The sequence below is a fragment of the Oreochromis niloticus genome, linkage group LG14 (assembly GCF_001858045.2).
Source record: "Oreochromis niloticus isolate F11D_XX linkage group LG14, O_niloticus_UMD_NMBU, whole genome shotgun sequence".
NCBI lineage: Eukaryota > Metazoa > Chordata > Actinopteri > Cichliformes > Cichlidae > Oreochromis > Oreochromis niloticus.
Window position 1 is genome coordinate 1,538,743 of NC_031979.2, and position 19,754 is coordinate 1,558,496.

Below are 19,754 nucleotides of genomic sequence, written 5' to 3' on the forward strand. Positions count from 1 at the left end.
AAACTAGAAGTGCATTTTCTGAAGAAACTGCAGTGTGAATGCTTGAATCTGAATGTATTCACTGAAATGAACTAATTGCTGAATTTTAAGTTAAAAATGTGAATGAGATGACAAATACAGAAATTTGCACCTGAAAACAAAAAGCTGAACTGCTAAAAGCTGACAACCACAGAGAAGAAGTTGGAAATAGCTGAAAATGTTTTAAATGTAAATTAGAAAAACCTAAGTAATGAGAAAAGAAAATTTAGAGTCAGAAAACATCTGAATGAATATTAAAAGTTCATATTCTTTGAATCACTGAATGACTAAAGTGTAATCCCTCCACTTGGATCCACACAGTTTAAAAACTTTACATCTCTGAGCTTTGAAAGACACAGTGTTGGAAAGAGAACAACGATGGCGACGTTTGAGGGTAAAATGATGGCTGTAGAGCAAACACTGTGGACACAGCAGCAGTTGAAAGAGAAGTGTTTAAGATGAATCTTGCACAGTGAAAGACAGAGCTCGTTAGGCAGGCAGGTGTGAGCCTGGTTGCTATAGTGACTGCACCCAATGGCTCCATACACACGCACACAGACATGCACCTCACTTTTGCTGCTTAAAATGAACAGAAAAGTCAGGCCCAAACAAATCCTTCCCAAATGAAAAGTATAGGTCGTATTGACAAAATTCTTTCACCGTGAGCGACAGCAATGTCTAGTCTACTGAATTCTCAGTTTTATTGCCTGTAGAGTTTAATATATGGACGTGGTGACAGTGTAAAGATAGCCTGTACTTCTGATTTTCAAACGAACCTGCTGAGACATTTTAACATTAGAGTCTATGGAAGAGTTGGAGGGAGGAGGCTGTGCATTGGTGACATTTATGACAGAACCATAACACCTAGTACAATAGTAAACACATTGGATGAAAGAGGACAGCGATGGCTACGTTTTGAGGGTAAAATCAGACCGGTAGAGCAAACGCTGCGGACACAGCAGCAGTTTTAAAAAATATTTTAAGATTAATTTTTTCGCTCCTCTCACTCTGGCAGTTGAAGCTCTCACTCTAACCTCCAACATTCCGTCCCATACACACCCATTATAAACTCTGAAATGGCTGAAAAAACATCATGAAACTTAAACTGGAACTGAAGAAAAGTATAACAGATATTGAAAAGATAAATACAAGTTGAATAGTTGAATGTCTTGTCTTCGTTTTAAAGTTTGAATGGTGGATCTATGTCAACGTATGTGGAAGTAGTAGGAGTTTAAAATGAGTAAGTTGAATGAGGATTTGAAGGGTCTCCCCATTGAAATACATGGGAAATTTTTGTTGAAAAAAGTTGAATAAAATTAAAAATATAAATGTTAAAAATGAGAAAAATAGAAGCAGTCATGTCCAAAAGAAGAGGAATCTAACGGTGTTTGAATGGTTTTTCTAAGTTGAACGGTTTTGAAGTAGTAGGACTACAAAAACGTACGGAATAGATATAATAATAATAACTAGAAAGTGCATTTTCTGAAGAAACTGCAGTGTGAATGCTTGAATCTGAATGTATGCACTGAAATGAATTAATTGCTGAATTTTAAGTTAAAAATGTTGAATGAGATGAGAAATACAGAAATTTTCACCTGAAAACAAAAGTGCTGAACTGCTAAAAGCTGAAATCCACACAGAAGAAGTTGGAAAGAGCTGAAAATGTTTTAAATGTAAATTAGAAAAACCTAAGTAATGAGAAAAGACTATTTAGAGTCAGAAAACATCTGAATGAATATTAAAAGTTCATATTCTTTGAATCACTGAATGACTAAAATATGATCACTCCACTTGGATCCACACAGTTTTAAAGGTTTACATCTCTGAGCTTTGAAAGACACGCTGTTGGAAAGAGAAGAACGATGGCTTCATTTTGAGGGTAAAATGATGGCTGTAGGGCAAATACTGTGGACACAGCAGCTGTTGAAAGAGAAGTGTTCAAGATGAATCTTGGCACAGTGAGAGAGAGCTCGTTAGGCAGGCAGGTGTGAGCCTGGTTGCTATAGTGACTGAGCCAGGGGCTCCATACACACGCACACAGACATGCACCTCACTTTTGCTGCTTAAAATGAACAGAAAAGTCAGGCCGAAACAAATCGCTCCCAAATGAAAAGTACAGGTCCTATTGACGAAATTCCTTCACCGTGAGCGGCAGCAATGTCCAGTCTACCTAATTCTCAGTTTTCATGCCTGTGGAGTTTATTATATGGACGTGGTGACAGTGTAAAAACACCATGCTCTTCTGATTTTCAAACGAACCTTCTGAGCCATTTAACATTAGAGTCTATGGAGGAGTTGGAGGGAGGAGGCTGTGCTTTGGTGACATTTATGAAAGAACCATAACACCTAGTACAATAGTAAACACATTGGATGAAAGAGGACAGCGATGGCTACGTTTTGAGGGTAAAATCAGACCTGTAGACCAAACACCGTGGACACAGCAGCAGTTTTAAAAAATATTTTCAGATTAATTTTTTCGCTCCTCTCACTCTAGCAGTTGAGCCTTCTCACTCTAGCCCCAACATTCCGTCCCATACACACCCATTATAAACTCTGAAACGGCTGAAAAAACATCATGAAACTTAAACTGGAACTGAAGAAAAAGTATAACAGATATTGAAAAGATAAATACAAGTTGAATAGTTGAATGTCTTGTCTTCGTTTTAAAGTTTGAATGGTGGCTCTATGTCAACCTATGTTGAAGTAGATACAGTTTGAAAATGAGTAAGTTGAATGAGGATTTGAAGGGTCTCCCCATTGAAATACATGGGAAATTTTTGTTGAAAAAAGTTGAATAAAATTAAAAATATAAATGTTAAAAATGAGAAAAATAGAAGCAGTCATGTCCAAAAGAAGAGGAATCTAACGGTGTTTGAATGGTTTTTCTAAGTTGAACGGTTTTGAAGGAGATACAGTACAAAAAACGTACGGAATAGATAACAAAATAGAATAAAGATTACAACAACAATACTGTGAATGCTTTTACAAGCATTCACACTAATAATAACTAGAAAGTGCATTTTCTGAAGAAACTGCAGTGTGAATGCTTGAATCTGAATGTATGCACTGAAATGAATTAATTGCTGAATATTAAGCCAAAAATATTGAATGAGATGGAAAATACAGAGTTTTTAACCTGAAAACAAAAGTGCAGAACTTTTGAAAGCTTATGTTCACACAGAAGAAGCTGGAAAACAGCTGAAAATGTTTTAAATGTAAATTAGAAAAACCTAAAAAATGAGAAAAGACTATTTAGAGTCAGAAAACATCTGAATGAATATTAAAAGTTCATATTCTTTGAATCACTGAATGACTGAAATGTGATCCCTCCACTTGGATCCACACAGTTTAAAAAGTTTATATTTCTGAGCTTTGAAAGACATGCTGTTGGAAAGAGAAGAACGATGGCGACGTTTTGAGGGTAAAATGATGGCTGTAGGGCAAACACTGTGGACACAGCAGCAGTTGAAAGAGAAGTGTTTAAGATGAATCTTGGCAGAGTGAGGGACAGAGCTCGTTAGGCAGGCAGGTGTGAGCCTGGTTGCTATAGTGACTGCACCCAATGGCCCCATACACACGCAGACATGCACCTCACTTTTGCTGCTTAAAATGAACAGAAAAGTCAGGCCGAAACAAATCGCTCCCAAATGAAAAGTATAAGTCGTATTGACAAAATTCTTTCACCGTGAGCGGCAGCAATGTCTAGTCTACCTAATTCTCAGTTTTCATGCCTGTGGAGTTTATTATATGGACGTGGTGACAGTGTAAAGACAGCCTGCTCTTCTGATTTTCAAACGAACTTTCTGAGCCATTTTAACATTGGAGTCTATGGAGGAGCTGGAGGGAGGAGGCTGTGCTTTGGTGACATTTATGAAAGAACCATAACACCTAGCACAATAGTAAACACATTGGATGAAAGAGGACAGCGATGGCTACGTTTTGAGGGTAAAATCATACCTGTAGACGAAACGCTGCGGACACAGCAGCAGTTTTAAAAAAGATTTTAAGATTAATTTTTTCGCTCCTCTCACTCTAGCAGTTGAGCTGTCTCACTCTAGCCCCAACATTCCGTCCCATACACACCCATTATAAACGCTGAAACGGCTGAAAAAACATCATGAAACTTAAACTGGAACTGAAGAAAAAGTATAACAGATATTGAAAAGATAAATACAAGTTGAATAGTTGAATGTCTTGTCTTCGTTTTAAAGTTTGAATGGTGGCTCTATGTCAACGTATGTTGAAGTAGATACAGTTTGAAAATGAGTAAGTTGAATGAGGATTTGAAGGGTCTCCCCATTGAAATACATGGGAATTTTTGTTGAAAAAAGTTGAATAAAATTAAAAATATAAATGTTAGAAATGAGAAAAATAGAAGCAGTCATGTCCAAAAGAAGAGGAATCTAATGGTGTTTGAATGGTTTTTCTAAGTTGAACGGTTTTGAAGGAGATACAGTACAAAAAACGTACGGAAGAATAAAATATAATAATAATAAAGATTAGAAGAACAATACTGTGAATGCTTTTACAAGCATTCACACTAATAAAGATTACAACAACAATACTGTGAATGCTTTTACAAGCATTCACACTAATAATAAAGATTACAACAACTATACTGTGAATGCTTTTACAAGCATTCACACTAATAACTAGAAAGTGCATTTTCTGAAGAAACTGCAGTGTGAATGCTTGAATCTGAATGTATGCACTGAAATGAATTAACTGCTGAATTCTAAGTTAAAAAGTTTCAATGAGATAATAAAAAGAAACAGAATTTAATCTGAAAACAAAAGTGCTGATGTGCTAAAAGCTGAAGTTTACACAGAAGAACAAGTTGGGAAAAAGCTGAAAATGTTTTAAATGTAAATTAGAACACCCTTAGAAATGAGAAAAGAAAATTTAGAGTCTGAAAACATCTGAATGAATATTAAAAGTTCATATTCTTTGAATCACTGAATGACTAAAATGTGATCCCTCCACTTGGATCCACACAGATTAAAAAATTTTAAATGTCTGAACTTTGAAAGACACGGTGTTGGAAAGAGAACAACAATGGCGACGTTTTGAGGGTAAAATGATGGCTGTAGAGCAAACACTGTGGACACAGCAGCAGTTGAAAGAGAAGTGTTTAAGATGAATCTTGGCAGAGTGAGAGACAGAGCTCATTAGGCAGGCAGGTGTGAGCCTGGTTGCTATAGTGACTGCACCCACTGGCTCCATACACATGCGCACAGACATGCACCTCACTTTTGCTGCTTAAAATGAACAGAAAAGTCAGGTCGAAACAAATCGCTCCCAAATGAAAAGTACAGGTCCTATTGACGAAATTCTTTCACCGTGAGCGCCAGCAATGTCCAGTCTACCTAATTCTCAGTTTTCATGCTTGTGGAGTTTATTATATGGACGTGGTGACAGTGTAAAGACGGCCTGTACTTCTGGTTTTCAAACGAACCTTCTGAGCCATTTTAACATTAGAGTCTATGGAGGAGTTGGAGGGAGGAGGCTGTGCTTTGGTGACATTTATGAAAGAACCATAACACCTAGTACAATAGTAAACACATTGGATGAAAGAGGACAGCGATGGCTACGTTTTCGGGGTAAAATCAGACCAGTAGAGCAAACGCTGCGGACACAGCAGCAGTTTTAAAAAATATTTTAAGATTAATTTTTTTGCTCCTCTCACTCTAGCAGTTGAGCTGTCTCACTCTAGCCCCAACATTCCGTCCCATACACACCCATTATAAACTCTGAAACGGCTGAAAAAACATCATGAAACTTAAACTGGAACTGAAGAAAAAGTATAACAGATATTGAAAAGATAAATACAAGTTGAATAGTTGAATGTCTTGTCTTCGTTTTAAAGTTTGAATGGTGGCTCTATGTCAACCTATGTTGAAGTAGATACAGTTTAAAGACGAGTAAGTTGAAGGAGAATTTGAAGGGTCTCCCCATTGAAATACATGGGAAATTTTTGTTGAAAAAAGTTGAATAATTTTAAAAATATAAATGTTATAAATGAGAAAAGTAGAAGCAGTCATGTCCAAAAGAAGAGGAATCTAATGGTGTTTGAATGGTTTTTCTAAGTTGAACGGTTTTGAAGGAGATACAGTACAAAAAACGTACGGAATAGATAATAATAAAATAGAATAAAGATTACAACAACAATACTGTGAATGCTTTTACAAGCATTCACACTAATAATAAAGATTACAACAACAATACTGTGAATGCTTTTACAAGCATTCACACTAATAATAATAACTAGAAAGTGCATTTTCTGAAGAAACTGCAGTGTGAATGCTTGAATCTGAATGTATGCACTGAAATGAATTAACTGCTGAATTCTAAGTTAAAAAGTTTCAATGAGATAATAAAAAGAAACAGAATTTAATCTGAAAACAAAAGTGCTGATGTGCTAAAAGCTGAAGTTTACACAGAAGAACAAGTTGGGAAAAAGCTGAAAATGTTTTAAATGTATATTAGAACACCCTTAGAAATGAGAAAAGAAAATTTAGAGTCTGAAAACATCTGAATGAATATTAAAAGTTCATATTCGTTGAATCACTGAATGACTAAAATGTGATCCCTCCACTTGGATCCACACAGTTTAAAAAATTTTAAATGTCTGAACTTTGAAAGACACGGTGTTGGAAAGAGAACAACGATGGCGACGTTTTGAGGGTAAAATGATGGCTGTAGAGCAAACACTGTGGACACAGCAGCAGTTGAAAGAGAAGTGTTTAAGATGAATATTGGCAGAGTGAGAGACAGAGCTCGTTAGGCAGGCAGGTGTGAGCCTGGTTGCTATAGTGACTGCACCCACTGGCTCCATACACATGCGCACAGACATGCACCTCACTTTTGCTGCTTAAAATGAACAGAAAAGTCAGGTCGAAACAAATCGCTCCCAAATGAAAAGTACAGGTCGTATTGACAAAATTCTTTCACCGAGAGCGACAGCAATGTCCAGTCTACCTAATTCTCAGTTTTCATGCTTGTGGAGTTTATTATATGGACGTGGTGACAGTGTAAAGACAGCCTGTACTTCTGGTTTTCAAACGAACCTTCTGAGCCATTTTAACATTAGAGTCTATGGAGGAGTTGGAGGGAGGAGGCTGTGCATTGGTGACATTTATGAAAGAACCATAACACCTAGTACAATAGTAAACACATTGGATGAAAGAGGACAGCGATGGCTACGTTTTGAGGGTAAAATCATACCTGTAGACCAAACACCGTGGACACAGCAGCAGTTTTAAAAAATATTTTAAGATTAATTTTTTCGCTCCTCTCACTCTGGCAGTTGAGCTGTCTCACTCTAGCCCCAACATTCCGTCCCATACACACCCATTATAAACTCTGAAACGGGTGAAAAAACATCATGAAACTTAAACTGGAACTGAAGAAAAATTATAATAGATATTGAAAAGATAAATAGAAGTTGAATAGTTGAATGTCTTGTCTTCGTTTTAAAGTTTGAATGGTGGATCTATGTCAATGTATGTGGAAGTAGATACAGTTTAAAGAGGAGTAAGTTGAAGGAGAATTTGAAGGGTCTCCCCATTGAAATACATGGGAAATTTTTGTTGAAAAAAGTTGAATAAAATTAAAAATATAAATGTTATAAATGAGAAAAATACAAGCAGTCATGTCCAAAAGAAGAGGAATCTAACGGTGTTTGAATGGTTTTTCTAAGTTGAACGGTTTTGAAGGAGATAGATGCACAAAAACGTACGGAATATGATATAATAATAATAATAATAAAGATTACAACAACAATACTGTGAATGCTTTTACAAGCATTCACACTAACTAGAAAAATTTGCATTTCCTGCGAAAATGCAGTGTGGATGCTTTAAAGCTGAAGCTGTCTGCTGAAACTAGCTGAAAAAGCTGAAAAGTTGCAGAAATTGTAAAAACTTTGCAGAAGCAAAGGAACTTTGCTAAAATGTAGTATCTTAGCAGAACTGCAATATCTTAGAGGAAATATAATACTTGGCAGAAATACAATAGCATAGCAGAACTTAGCAGAAATATTGTAACTTACCAGAAGCACGATAACTTCTCAAAAATACAAGAATTTAGGAGAAATAGTATAAGATAACAGAAAGAATATATTTAGCCAAACATTCTTGAACATTACAGAAATACTATGATTTAGAAAAACAGTACAACATAGCAGAAATGCTGCGATTTACCAGAGACACTGTAATTTACTATTAATATTGAAATTTTTTTTAAAAAGAATACTATGTTTTAGCACAAATACTGTAATTTGACAGAAATACTATCATTTGGCAGAAATACTATGTTTCAGCAGAAATACTCTGGTTTAGCACAAATATTATAACATAGCAGTAATACAATTATATAGCAGAAATGCTATATTTAGAAAGAAAAATATAATATAGTAGAAATACTATGATTTAGCAGAAATACTGTAATCAGCACATATACTGTAACATGACAGAAATTCCTCCACTTAGTAGTAATACTATAACATAAAACAAATGTTATGATTTGGCACAAAAACCATAATTTGGCAAAATACTATGATTTAGCAGAAATACTATGATTGAGCAGAAGTACTAAGATGTAGTAAAAGTACTTTGATTTAACAGAAATACAATTATGGAGGAGTAATACTTTAAAATGGGAGAAATATTGATACACACACACATACACAGAGCCTAAAGGGAACAGTATTTGTGCCATGGAGTGTTAACAAGAATCTGAGGTCCATATTAGAAAAGCTGCTAAAATCATAAAAGTTTGCAGAATTGTAATAAATGATGAATATGAATTAGTGGTCTGTGATAGTGTATTAATTTGTAGGGAAAATAAACATGTTGCCCAAGGTGTTGCAGACACAGGTCTGCAACCCAAAGGTCGTGGGTTCACCACGACCTTTGGGTTGCAGACCTGTGTCATTACCAACTGCGCCACTGGGAAAGAGAGCGAGCGCCTGGAAAACAGGGTGATGAGCAGTCAGAATTAGATTGCGGTGAGAGGCGAAAAACGCTGTTTTTTTGGAGTTACAAAACGTCGTGTAACTCAAAAACTAGGTGGACTAGAAGCATAATTCTTGTACTGGGTGAATCAGCGGACTTTGGTGTACTTTGACTGTGATTTGCATTGCTCTTTGTACGTCTGTCGCTGAGATATGACGAGAGAAGAAAGGGCAGACCTCAGATATGATTGGCTGGCTGGGAAGCCGTGCAGGCCCTGATATGTAAATTTTATATGTATCAGTCCTCACAGAGGATTAGCTGCCTGGGGACCTGGCAGAAATATATACAAATAGTATGATTAAGCATAAATACTACATTTAGTAGAAATACTATGTTTTAGCACAAATACTATAAAATGGCAGGAATACTATAATTAAGCAGAAATACTATATTTGGCAGAAACACTATATTTAGTACAAATCTTATGAAATAGCAGAAATAGTATGATTTAGCAGAAATGCTGTATTTGGCACAAATCTCATAAAATAGCAGAAATAGTATGATTTAGCAGAAAGCTGTATTTAGCACAAATACTGAAAAGCAGCAGAAATGCTATGACTTAGCACAACAGTAATAACTTATAGAAAAATTGGAAAAGCAAAATGGACAGCTGGAAAAATCCTGAACATGCTAAGGGTCCCTCAAATCTAATTGTTAGATGAAAAACAATTAAGCAAAAAAAAAGTATAACAGTCACACAATCACAAATATGGACACATATGGAAACACACATGCACAGAGAGAAACACACAGGATCAAATTCAGTCAACCAGTCTAAATATATTGAATTTGAATCATACAATAAGATGCTCCCATAAAAACTCTCTCTCGCCCTCTCTTTCTCTCTCTCTCTCTGTCACACACACACACACACACACACACACACACACACACACACACACACACACAGGATCCAATTCAGTCAACCAGTCTAAATATATTGAATTTAAATCTTACAATGAGATCATCCCATAAAAAGGCTTTCTCTCGCTCTCTCTCTCGCTCTCTGTCAAACACACACACACACACACACACACACACACACACACACACACACACACACACACACACACACACAGGGAGAGAGAAGTAAGTTTCTAGCTCAGTCAAGCAGCCTGGGAGCTGCTGAATTTGAATCCACCAATCAGAGAGCCTGTGCACTTTTTCCCGCCAAAACAGGTGCTCGCAGCACAGAGAGACACAGGATTTTTGCAGTCTATTTCTCATAATGATGACTCCCCTCAAACAAATGACCATAATTTCCTAACCGTAGGGGCTAGAACGGTCATTCTTACACCGTTTTGTTCAGAAGAGATGGGGGAATCTTAAAGTGTTGACAATTTACCATTAAAATATGAATTATTAAAGATATTTGACTTCTAATGCACCATAACTGAGTAGAGCAAAGCAAAAACTGCCTTGACTTGCCCTCAAACAACGCTTTCTAACTCGAAATCTATTTGGAGTATCAATATCATTCTTTCACCGTAAGAGACAGCAGGCTTTGGTGAACAATCATGGAAATTTTCAGGTCTCTGTGGAAATCCAACAGAAAGTTATGACGAGAGAAAAAAGTGGTTCATTTCCAGAGTTTGAAATCTGAAGAAATCTGAGAGAAGGACGAATTTCCTACCCTCAAACAAGTCTAACTCATTTCAGAACGGTAATAGGTGAGAAAAAAATTCTTGAATTGTGAGCGTCAGGAGTGTCTGAAGATATACGGGGACAAGCCTTATGTCTTAACTTCGCTTCGTTAAGGAGAGATGACGATTCGAAAATGCCTCTCATTACAGAAATCCAGCGGTGATTTTGAAGAAACTCTCCATTTACTTTCTATGGAGAGTTTTCAGACTTTGTGTTGGTCTGAGGAGATTTGCCAAAATTCTATAAATCTCACAACAATGATAGTGACATTTTCTGAAAGCCAGCAAAAATACCTACGTTTTGATGTATAATTTGTGGGAGTTGAGTGAAAATTAATCAAGTAGCAAGAAGTTGTTCGGACATGAAGAGAAAATTGCCAAAGGTACAGTGGCTCACTTAGAACCAACTGCATAGCAACCATAACAACGCATGTATTTTGTGAAAAATCACAATTTTGCAACTCAAAACTTAAAGAGGGATAAGATGAAAACGGTAACAGATATGAAAAAGCTGAATCATTTATGAATAGCCCAATAATTTGTGAACATTTTAAAGTTTGAATGGTTGTTCTACGTGAAAGTAGGAAAAAGTAGTTAAGTTTCAAAAACAAGCAAGTTTTAGCAGAATTGCAGAAGTTTCCCATTCATTTCAATGGGACAAATTAAAGGAAAAAAGCTTAATATTTTAAAAAGTATAACAGTATAAAATACCAAAAGTCATAGCAGGAATTAGCAGAAATAGCAGAATAGTTTAAAATTTGAACGGTGAAAATCGGCTGAAAATTGTGGGACTAGTTAAGTGCCAAAAAACGTACAAAAAGTGGCAACTAGAACTAGAAAAATTTGCATTTCCTGCGAAAATGCTGTGTGGATGCCTTAACGCTGAAGCTGTCTGCTGAAAAGCTGAAAAAGATGAAAAGTTGCAAAAAGTTGTATAGTGGTGAAAAAAAAGTTTTGCGCTGAGCAGGATTCGAACCGAAGAAGTGAAAAGGCTGAAAATTTTGCAGAAAAGAGGTGAATCAGCAGAATTTCTGCAGAAAAGAGGTAAAGAAGCAATAAGTTGCGCTGAAAAGAGATGAATCAGCAGAATTTCTGCTCAAAGGCGGCTATTCATTTCCCTGAGCCAAAGTCATTCTTACAAAGAAGAGGTGGAGAGACGGACAATTCTGCTGAAATGAGCAGAAGCTGCTGACAATTGTGCTGATAAGAGGTGAAAAGGCTGAAAATTTTGCAGAAAAGAGGTGAATCAGCAGAATTTCTGCAGAAAAGAGGCAAAGAAGTAGAAACTTGCGCTGAAAAGAGATGAATCAGCAGAGTTTCTGCTCAAAAGAGTTGTCTTTTTTCTGAATACAGCCAAAAAAGCTGGAATTTGTGCTGAAAAGGGGTGAAAAAAATGAAAATTTTGCTGAAAAGGGGTGAAGAAGCTAAAGTATACTAAATCAAAGTATTTGTGCCAAAACATAGTGTTTCTGCCATATTGTGGTACTACTTCATTACAACATGAATACGGATTAAAGATGAAAGAAACTGGCAACAAATTCCTCCACTACAAACCAGTCTGATACCACTTCTTTGCAGTGTTCACGTTTACTAAGGCACTACCCAAAAGGCGCCACAAGAGGGCACTCCAACACAACAGATGACCTATGTACACTGATGCACTTAGTAACAGTCAGCCTCCTTGAATTGGCAGAAATACTGTGATTTAGTAGTAATACTATAACATAACAGATATACTACCAGGCTCAAAGCAGCTACTCATCTCACTGACCCAAACACATTCTCACAGAGGAGAGGTGGACAGACTGACAATTCTGCTGAAATTAGCAGAAGCTGCTGAGAATTGTGCTGAAAAGAGGTGAATCAGCAGAAACAGCAACTTCTGAGATTTGACTAAAATACTATGATTTAGAAGAAATACTATGACTTCATACAAATACGATGCCTTGGCACAAATACTATGATTTGGCACAAGTACTATGATTTAGTACAAATACTATGATTGGGCAGAAATACTATGTTGCAGTACAAATACTATGATTTGGTAGAAATACTATGCCTTAGTAGTAATACTATAACATAACAGATATACTATGATTTTGCAGACATTCTATGTTTTTGCACAAATACTACGATTGGGCAGAAATACTATGTTTCAGTACAAATACTATGATTTGGTGGAAATACTATGATTTAGTACAAATACTATGATTTACCAGAAATACTATGTTTCTGCAAAAATACTATGATTTTGCAGACATACTATATTTTTGCACATATCACATCATTTTGCTCGAATACTATGAAATTGAAATAAACCATGTTTTTACAGCAATACTGTTTCTGCAAAAATACCATGATTGGGTACAAATACTATGTTTGGCAATAATACTGCGTTTTAGGGCAACTACTGAGATTTGACTGAAATACTATGATTTAGAAGACATACTATGACTTCGTACAAATACGATGCTTTCGTACAAATACTATGTTTTGGTTAGAATACTATGATTTGCAACAAATGCTATGATTTGACACAAGTACTATGATTTAGTACAAATACTACGAATTGGCAGAAATACTGTGACTTAGTAGTAATACTATAACATAATAAATATAATATGATTTTGCAGACATTCTATGTTTTTGCACAAATACCACAATATAGCAGAAATACTATGTTTTAGCACAAATACTATGATTTGGCACATATACTATATTCAGCAGATATACTATAACATAACAGAAATTCTATGACTCAGTAGTAATACTATAACATATCAGAAATATTAATTGGGCACAAATATTAAAATTTGTCACTAATACCATGATTTGGCAAAAACACCATGATTTGGTAAAAATACCATGATTGGGCACAAATACAATGATATGGCAGAAATACTATGATTGGGTACAAATACTATGATTTGTCAGAAATACTGAGTTTTACCACAACTTCTGAGATTTGACTGAAATACTTTGAATTAGAAGAAATACTATGACTCCATACAAATACGATGCCTTCGCACAAATACTATAATTTGGCACAAGTACTATGATTTAGTACAAATACTACGACTGGTCAGAAATACTATGTTTCAGTACAAATACTATGATTTGGCAGGAATACTATGATTTAGCAGAAATACTTTGTTTTAACATAAATACTATCTTTTGGCGTAAATTTCTGCTAAAAGGTACTATTTCTGCTTTTTAGCAGAAATACTGTAATTTTGCATAAATACCATGATTTGGTATAAATACTATGATTTGGCAGATATACTGTAATCAGTACATACACTATAATATGACAGAAATTCCTCCACTTAGTAGTAATACTATAACATAACATAAATGTTATGATTTGGCACAAAAACCATGATTTGGCAAAAATACTATGATTTAGCAGAAATACCATGTATAGCAGAAGTACTAAGATGTAGTAGAAGTACTTTGATTTAACAGAAATACTATTATGGAGGAGTAATACTTTAACATGGGAGAAATATTGATACAGACACACAAACATACACATACACAGAGCCTAAAGGGAACAGTGGCTGTTAAGAGTCTGGGCTTGGTATATCTAGGTCAGTTAAATTAGCTGCACCTGATGTAATCAGCCCTTACACACACAGACACAGAGAGAGGTAAAAGTTTTCTGCAGTGTATTTCTCACATTCAGGATTCCCCTTGAACAAATGGCCATAATTTCCTAACCGTAGGGGCTAGAACGCTCATTCTGACACCGTTTTGTTCAGAAGAGATGGAGGAATCTGCAGGTCTTCATAATTCAGAGATAAAATATAAATTATTGAAGATATATGACTTGTAATACACTGTAACTGAGTAGAGGCAAAGCAAAACTGCCTTGACTTGCCCTCAAACAACGTTTTGTAACTCTAAATCTATATGGAGCATCAAAATCATTCTTGCACCGTAAGAAACAGCCGGCTTTGGTGAACAGTCATGGGAATTTTCAGGTCTCTGTGGAAATCCATCAAAAAGATATGACGAGAGAAAAAAAGTGCCTCATTTCCAGAGTTTGAAATCTGAAGAGATCGGAGCAAGGCACGAATTTCTTACCCTCAAACAAATGTAATTCATGGCCAAACGGTAATAGGTGAGAAAAAAAATTCTTGAATTGTGAGCATCAGGGGTGTCTGAAGATATATTGGCACAAGCGTCATGTCTCAACTTTGTTTCGTTAAGGAGATATGACGATTCGAAAATGCCTCTCATTAGAGAATTCCAGTGCTGAGTTTGAACAAACTCTCCATTGACTCTCTATGGAGAGTTTTCAGACTTTGTGTTGGTCTGAGGAGATTTGCCAAAATTCTGTAACGCCCACAACAATGATAGTGACATTTTCTGAAAGCCAGCAAAAATACCTACATTTTGATGTATAATTTGTGGGGGTTGAGTGGAAATTGAGCGAGTTGCAAGAAGTTGTTCAGACATGAAGAGAAAATTCAGAACAGAGCAGCCCTCACTCTGAGTTAATTGCATAGCAACCATAGCAACACATGTATTTTCTGAAAAATCACAATTTTGCAACTGAAAACTTAAAGAGGTATAAAATTAAAACGGTAGAAGATCTGAAAAAGCTGAATCACTCAGGAATAGCCCAATAATCTGAGAACATTTTAAAGTTTGAATGGAGTTTCTAGGTGAAAGTATGAGGACGTAGTTAAGTTTCAAAAACAAGCAAGTTTTAGCAGAATTGTGGAAGTTTCCCATTCATTTCAATAGGACAAATTAAAGGAAAAAAGTGTAATATTTTAATAAGTATAACAGTAATAAACACCAAAAGTCATAGCAGGAATTAGCAGAAAGAGCAGAACAGTTCAGAGTTTGAACGGAGAAAATCGGCTGAAAACTGAGGCAGTAGTAAGGTGCCAAAAAACGTACGGAAGCAACTAGTAAATAGTGGAATAAAGAATAAAGAGAAACAGGAGCTCAATAGTGTGGAAGCCCTTTTAGGGCATCCACACAATAATAACTAGAAAAATTTGCATTTCCTGCGAAAATGCTGTGTGGATGCCTTAACGCTGAAGCTGTCTGCTGAAAAGCTGAAAACGATGAAAAGTTGCAAAAAGTTCTATGGTGGTGGAAAAAAAAAAAAAAATGCCGCCCTGAGCAGGATTCGAACCTGGCCCTCCTGGTCTTAAGGCGGCTATTCACTTCACTGAGCCAAAGTCATTCTGACAAATAATAGGTGGAGAGACTGACAATTTTGCTGAAATGAGCAGAAGCTGCTGACAATTGTGCTGAGAAGAAGTGAAAAGGCTGAAAATTTTGCAGAAAAGAGGTGAATCAGCAGAATTTCTGCAGAAAAGAGGTAAAGAAGCAATAAGTTGTGCTGAAAAGAGATGAATCAGCAGAATTTCTGCTCAAAGGCGGCTATTCATTTCCCTGAGCCAAAGTCATTCTTACAAAGAAGAGGTGGAGAGACGGACAATTCTGCTGAAATGAGCAGAAGCTGCTGACAATTGTGCTGATAAGAGGTGAAAAGGCTGAAAATTTTGCAGAAAAGAGGTGAATCAGCAGAATTTCTGCAGAAAAGAGGCAAAGAAGCAGAAACTTGCGCTGAAAAGAGATGAATCAGCAGAGTTTCTGCTCAAAAGAGTTTTTTTTTTCTGAATACAGCCAAAAAAAGCTGGAATTTGTGCTGAAAAGGGGTGAAAAAAATGAAAATTTTGCTGAAAAGGGGTGAAGAAGATGAAGAAGCTAAAGTATACTAAATCAAAGTATTTGTGCCAAAACATAGTGTTTCTGCCATATTGTGGTACTACTACATTACAACATGAATACGGATTAAAGATGAAAGAAACTGGCAACAAATTCCTCCACTACAAACCAGTCTGATACCACTTCTTTGCAGTGTTCACGTTTACTAAGGCACTACCCAAAAGGCGCCACAAGAGGGCACTCCAACACAAGAGATGAGGTGAATGAGCAGAATTTCTGCTGAAAAGAGGCAGAAGGTTCTGTATGTAGAAAAAGACACACTGTTGAACCATGTGTGAAATAAATAAAGAAATGCAATGAAAGAACAACCTGGTTCTGCTCAAATTCACCAATCAGAGGTACTGCCTCAGTCTGCTTCATCAGGCTGTGTACTTGTTTCTGCCATGGAGCGTTAACAAGAATCTGAGGTCCATATTAGAAAAGCTGCTAAAATCATAAAACTTTGCAGAATTGTAATAAATTAGCAATATAAATTACAGGTCTGTGATAGTGTATCAATTTGTAGTGAAAAAAAAATGTTGACCAAGGTGGGATTGAACCCACGACCTTTGAGCTGCAGAGCCGTGTCATTACTGATTGCGCCCCCTTTCCAGGTGGCGGCGGTCTGAAAGACAGATACTTGGGCAGTCAGAAAATAGATCGCGGTGAGAGGCGAAAAACGCCGTTTTTTGGAGTTACAAAACGTCATGTAACTCAAAAACTAGGAGGGCTAGCAGCATAATTCTTGTACTGGGTGAATCAGCGGACTTTGGTGTATTTTGACTGCGATTTTCATAGCTCGTTCTACCTCCGTCGCGGAGATATGACGAGAGAAGAAACTGCTTCATTTCCAGAGTTTGAAGACTGAGAGGAGGACAGATTTCCACCCCTCAAACAAACGTAATTCATTGCTCAACGGTAAGATAATTGTAAAAACTGCTTCCACTGTGAGTGTCAGCAGTGTCTGAAGATATATTGGCACAAGCCTCATGTCCTAACTTTGCTTTGTTAAAGAGATATGGCGATTTGAAAATGCCTCCCGTTTCAGAATTTCAGCTCTGAATTTCAAAACCTCCCCATAGACTTTGAATGGGGAGTTTTCAGACCTTGTGTCACTTCGAGGCAAATTGCGAAAAAACGGTAAATCTCACAATAAAAATAGTGACATTGTCTGAAAGCCAGCAAAAATACCTACGTTTTGATGTATAATTTGTGGGGGTTGAGTGGAAATTGAGCAAGTAGCAAGAAGTTGTTTAGACATGAAGAGAAAATTCAGAACGGACCAGCACTCACTCTGACTTAATTGCATAGCAACCATAGCAACGCATGTATTTTCTGAAAAATCACAATTTTGCAACTGAAAACTTAAAGAGAGATAAGATTAAAACGGTAGAAGATCTGAAAAAGCTGAATCAGACAGGAATAGCCCAATAATCTGAGAACATTTTAAAGTTTGAATGGAGTTTCTAGGTGAAAGCATGAGAACGTAGTTAAGTTTGAAAGACAAGCAAGTTTTAGCAGAATTGTGGAAGTTTCCCATTCATTTCAATGGGACAAATTAAAGGAAAAAAGTGTAATATTTTAAAAAGTATAACAGTAATAAACACCAAAAGTCATAGCTGGAATTAGCAGAAAGGGCAGAACAGTTTAGAGTTTTAACTGAGAAAATCGGCTGAAAACTGGAAGAGTAGTAAGGTGCCGAAAAACGTACGGAAGCAACAGGAATAATAAAGAATAAAGAGAAACAGGAAAACAATAGTGTGGAAGCCCTTTAGGGCATCCACACAATAAAGTAGAATAAAGAATAAAGAGAAACAGGAACTCAATAGTGTGGATGCATAAAGCATCCACACAATAATAAAGATTACAACAACAATACTGTGAATGCTTTTACAAGCATTCACACTAATAACTACAGATAAGAGGGAAACCAGGTTGTAGTGTGAATCGGTTAATTAACTAATGGCAGTTACAGCGCTGATGTAAACATCTATGATTGTTGGGAGCAGTTCTGATTGTACAGTCTGACAGCTGCAGGGAGGAAGGACCTGCGGAAATGCTCCTTCATGCTTCTAGGATGCAGCAGTCTGTCACTGAAGGAGCTCTGCAGTTCAGCAACATTTCCATGCATGGGGTGGGAGACTCTGTCCATCAGAGATGTTATTTTGGCCAGAGTCCTTCTGTCTCCCACCACCTGCACTGGGTCCAGGGTGCATCCCAGAACAGAGCTGGCCTTCCTGATGAGTTTATCCAACCTCTTCCTCTCAGCTGCCGATAAACTGCTGCTCCAACATACAACACTGTAAAAAATGACAGATGCCACCACAGAGTCATAGAAGGTCTTTAAAAGCACTCCCTGTACTCCAAATGACCTCAGCCGCCTCAGCAGGTAGAGTCTGCTCTGACCCTTCCTGTAAAGAGCACCAGTGTTGTGGCTCCAGTCCAGTTTATTATTCAGGTGAACACCCAGGTACCTATAAGAGTCCACTATCTCAATGTCCACTCCCTGGATGTTCACCGGTGTCAGTGTAGTGGGTCTGCGTCTCCGGAAGTCCACCACCAACTCCTTGGTTTTCCCGGCGTTGATCAGCAGGTGGTTCTGCTGACACCAGTCCACAAAGTCCAGAGTCCACTGTCTGTACTCTGAGTCATCCTCACCTGTGACGAGGCTGACTATGGCAGAGTCGTCAGAGAACTTCTGTAGGTGGCAGCGTGAGGAGTTGATGGAGAAGTCTGCAGTGTAGAGGGTGAAGAGGAACGGTGCCAGCACAGTTCCCTGTGGGGCCCCCGTACTGCAGACCAGCGTGTCAGAGACACAGCCCTGTGACCTCACATACTGTGGACGTTCTGTGAGGTAGTCCAGTATCCACTGGGACATGTGGTGGTCCACTCCCGATAGCTCCAGCTTGTCTCTCAGAAGTCGTGGCTGGATGCTGTTGAAAGCACTGGAGAAATCAAAGAACATGATCCTCACAGTGCTTCCAGGCTTCTCCAGGTGAGTCAGAGCTCGGTGCAGGAGGTAGATGATGGCGTCCTCACTTGAAGTGCTGAGATAGAAAGAGTGGATTTTGGGGGAGGGGAGTGTATGTTGGAGTCCACAGAAGCCGGGGGTGGGTGTAATGACTGGGAGCTGGGAGGTGTGAAGCTGAGAGGTGTGAAGTCCTGAGATGAAGGAGATTGCAGCAGGGGGGGGGCGATGCTGTGGGAGGGGTGGTGGGAGGGTTGGGTGGTTGATCAAGCCTATTAAAATATTAAAATATTAAAATATTTATTTAGGTCATTCACCCACCCAAAGTCTCCTGCAGCCTGGGGGGTTGGTTTTTGTCCTGAGATTGTCTTCAGGCTGTTC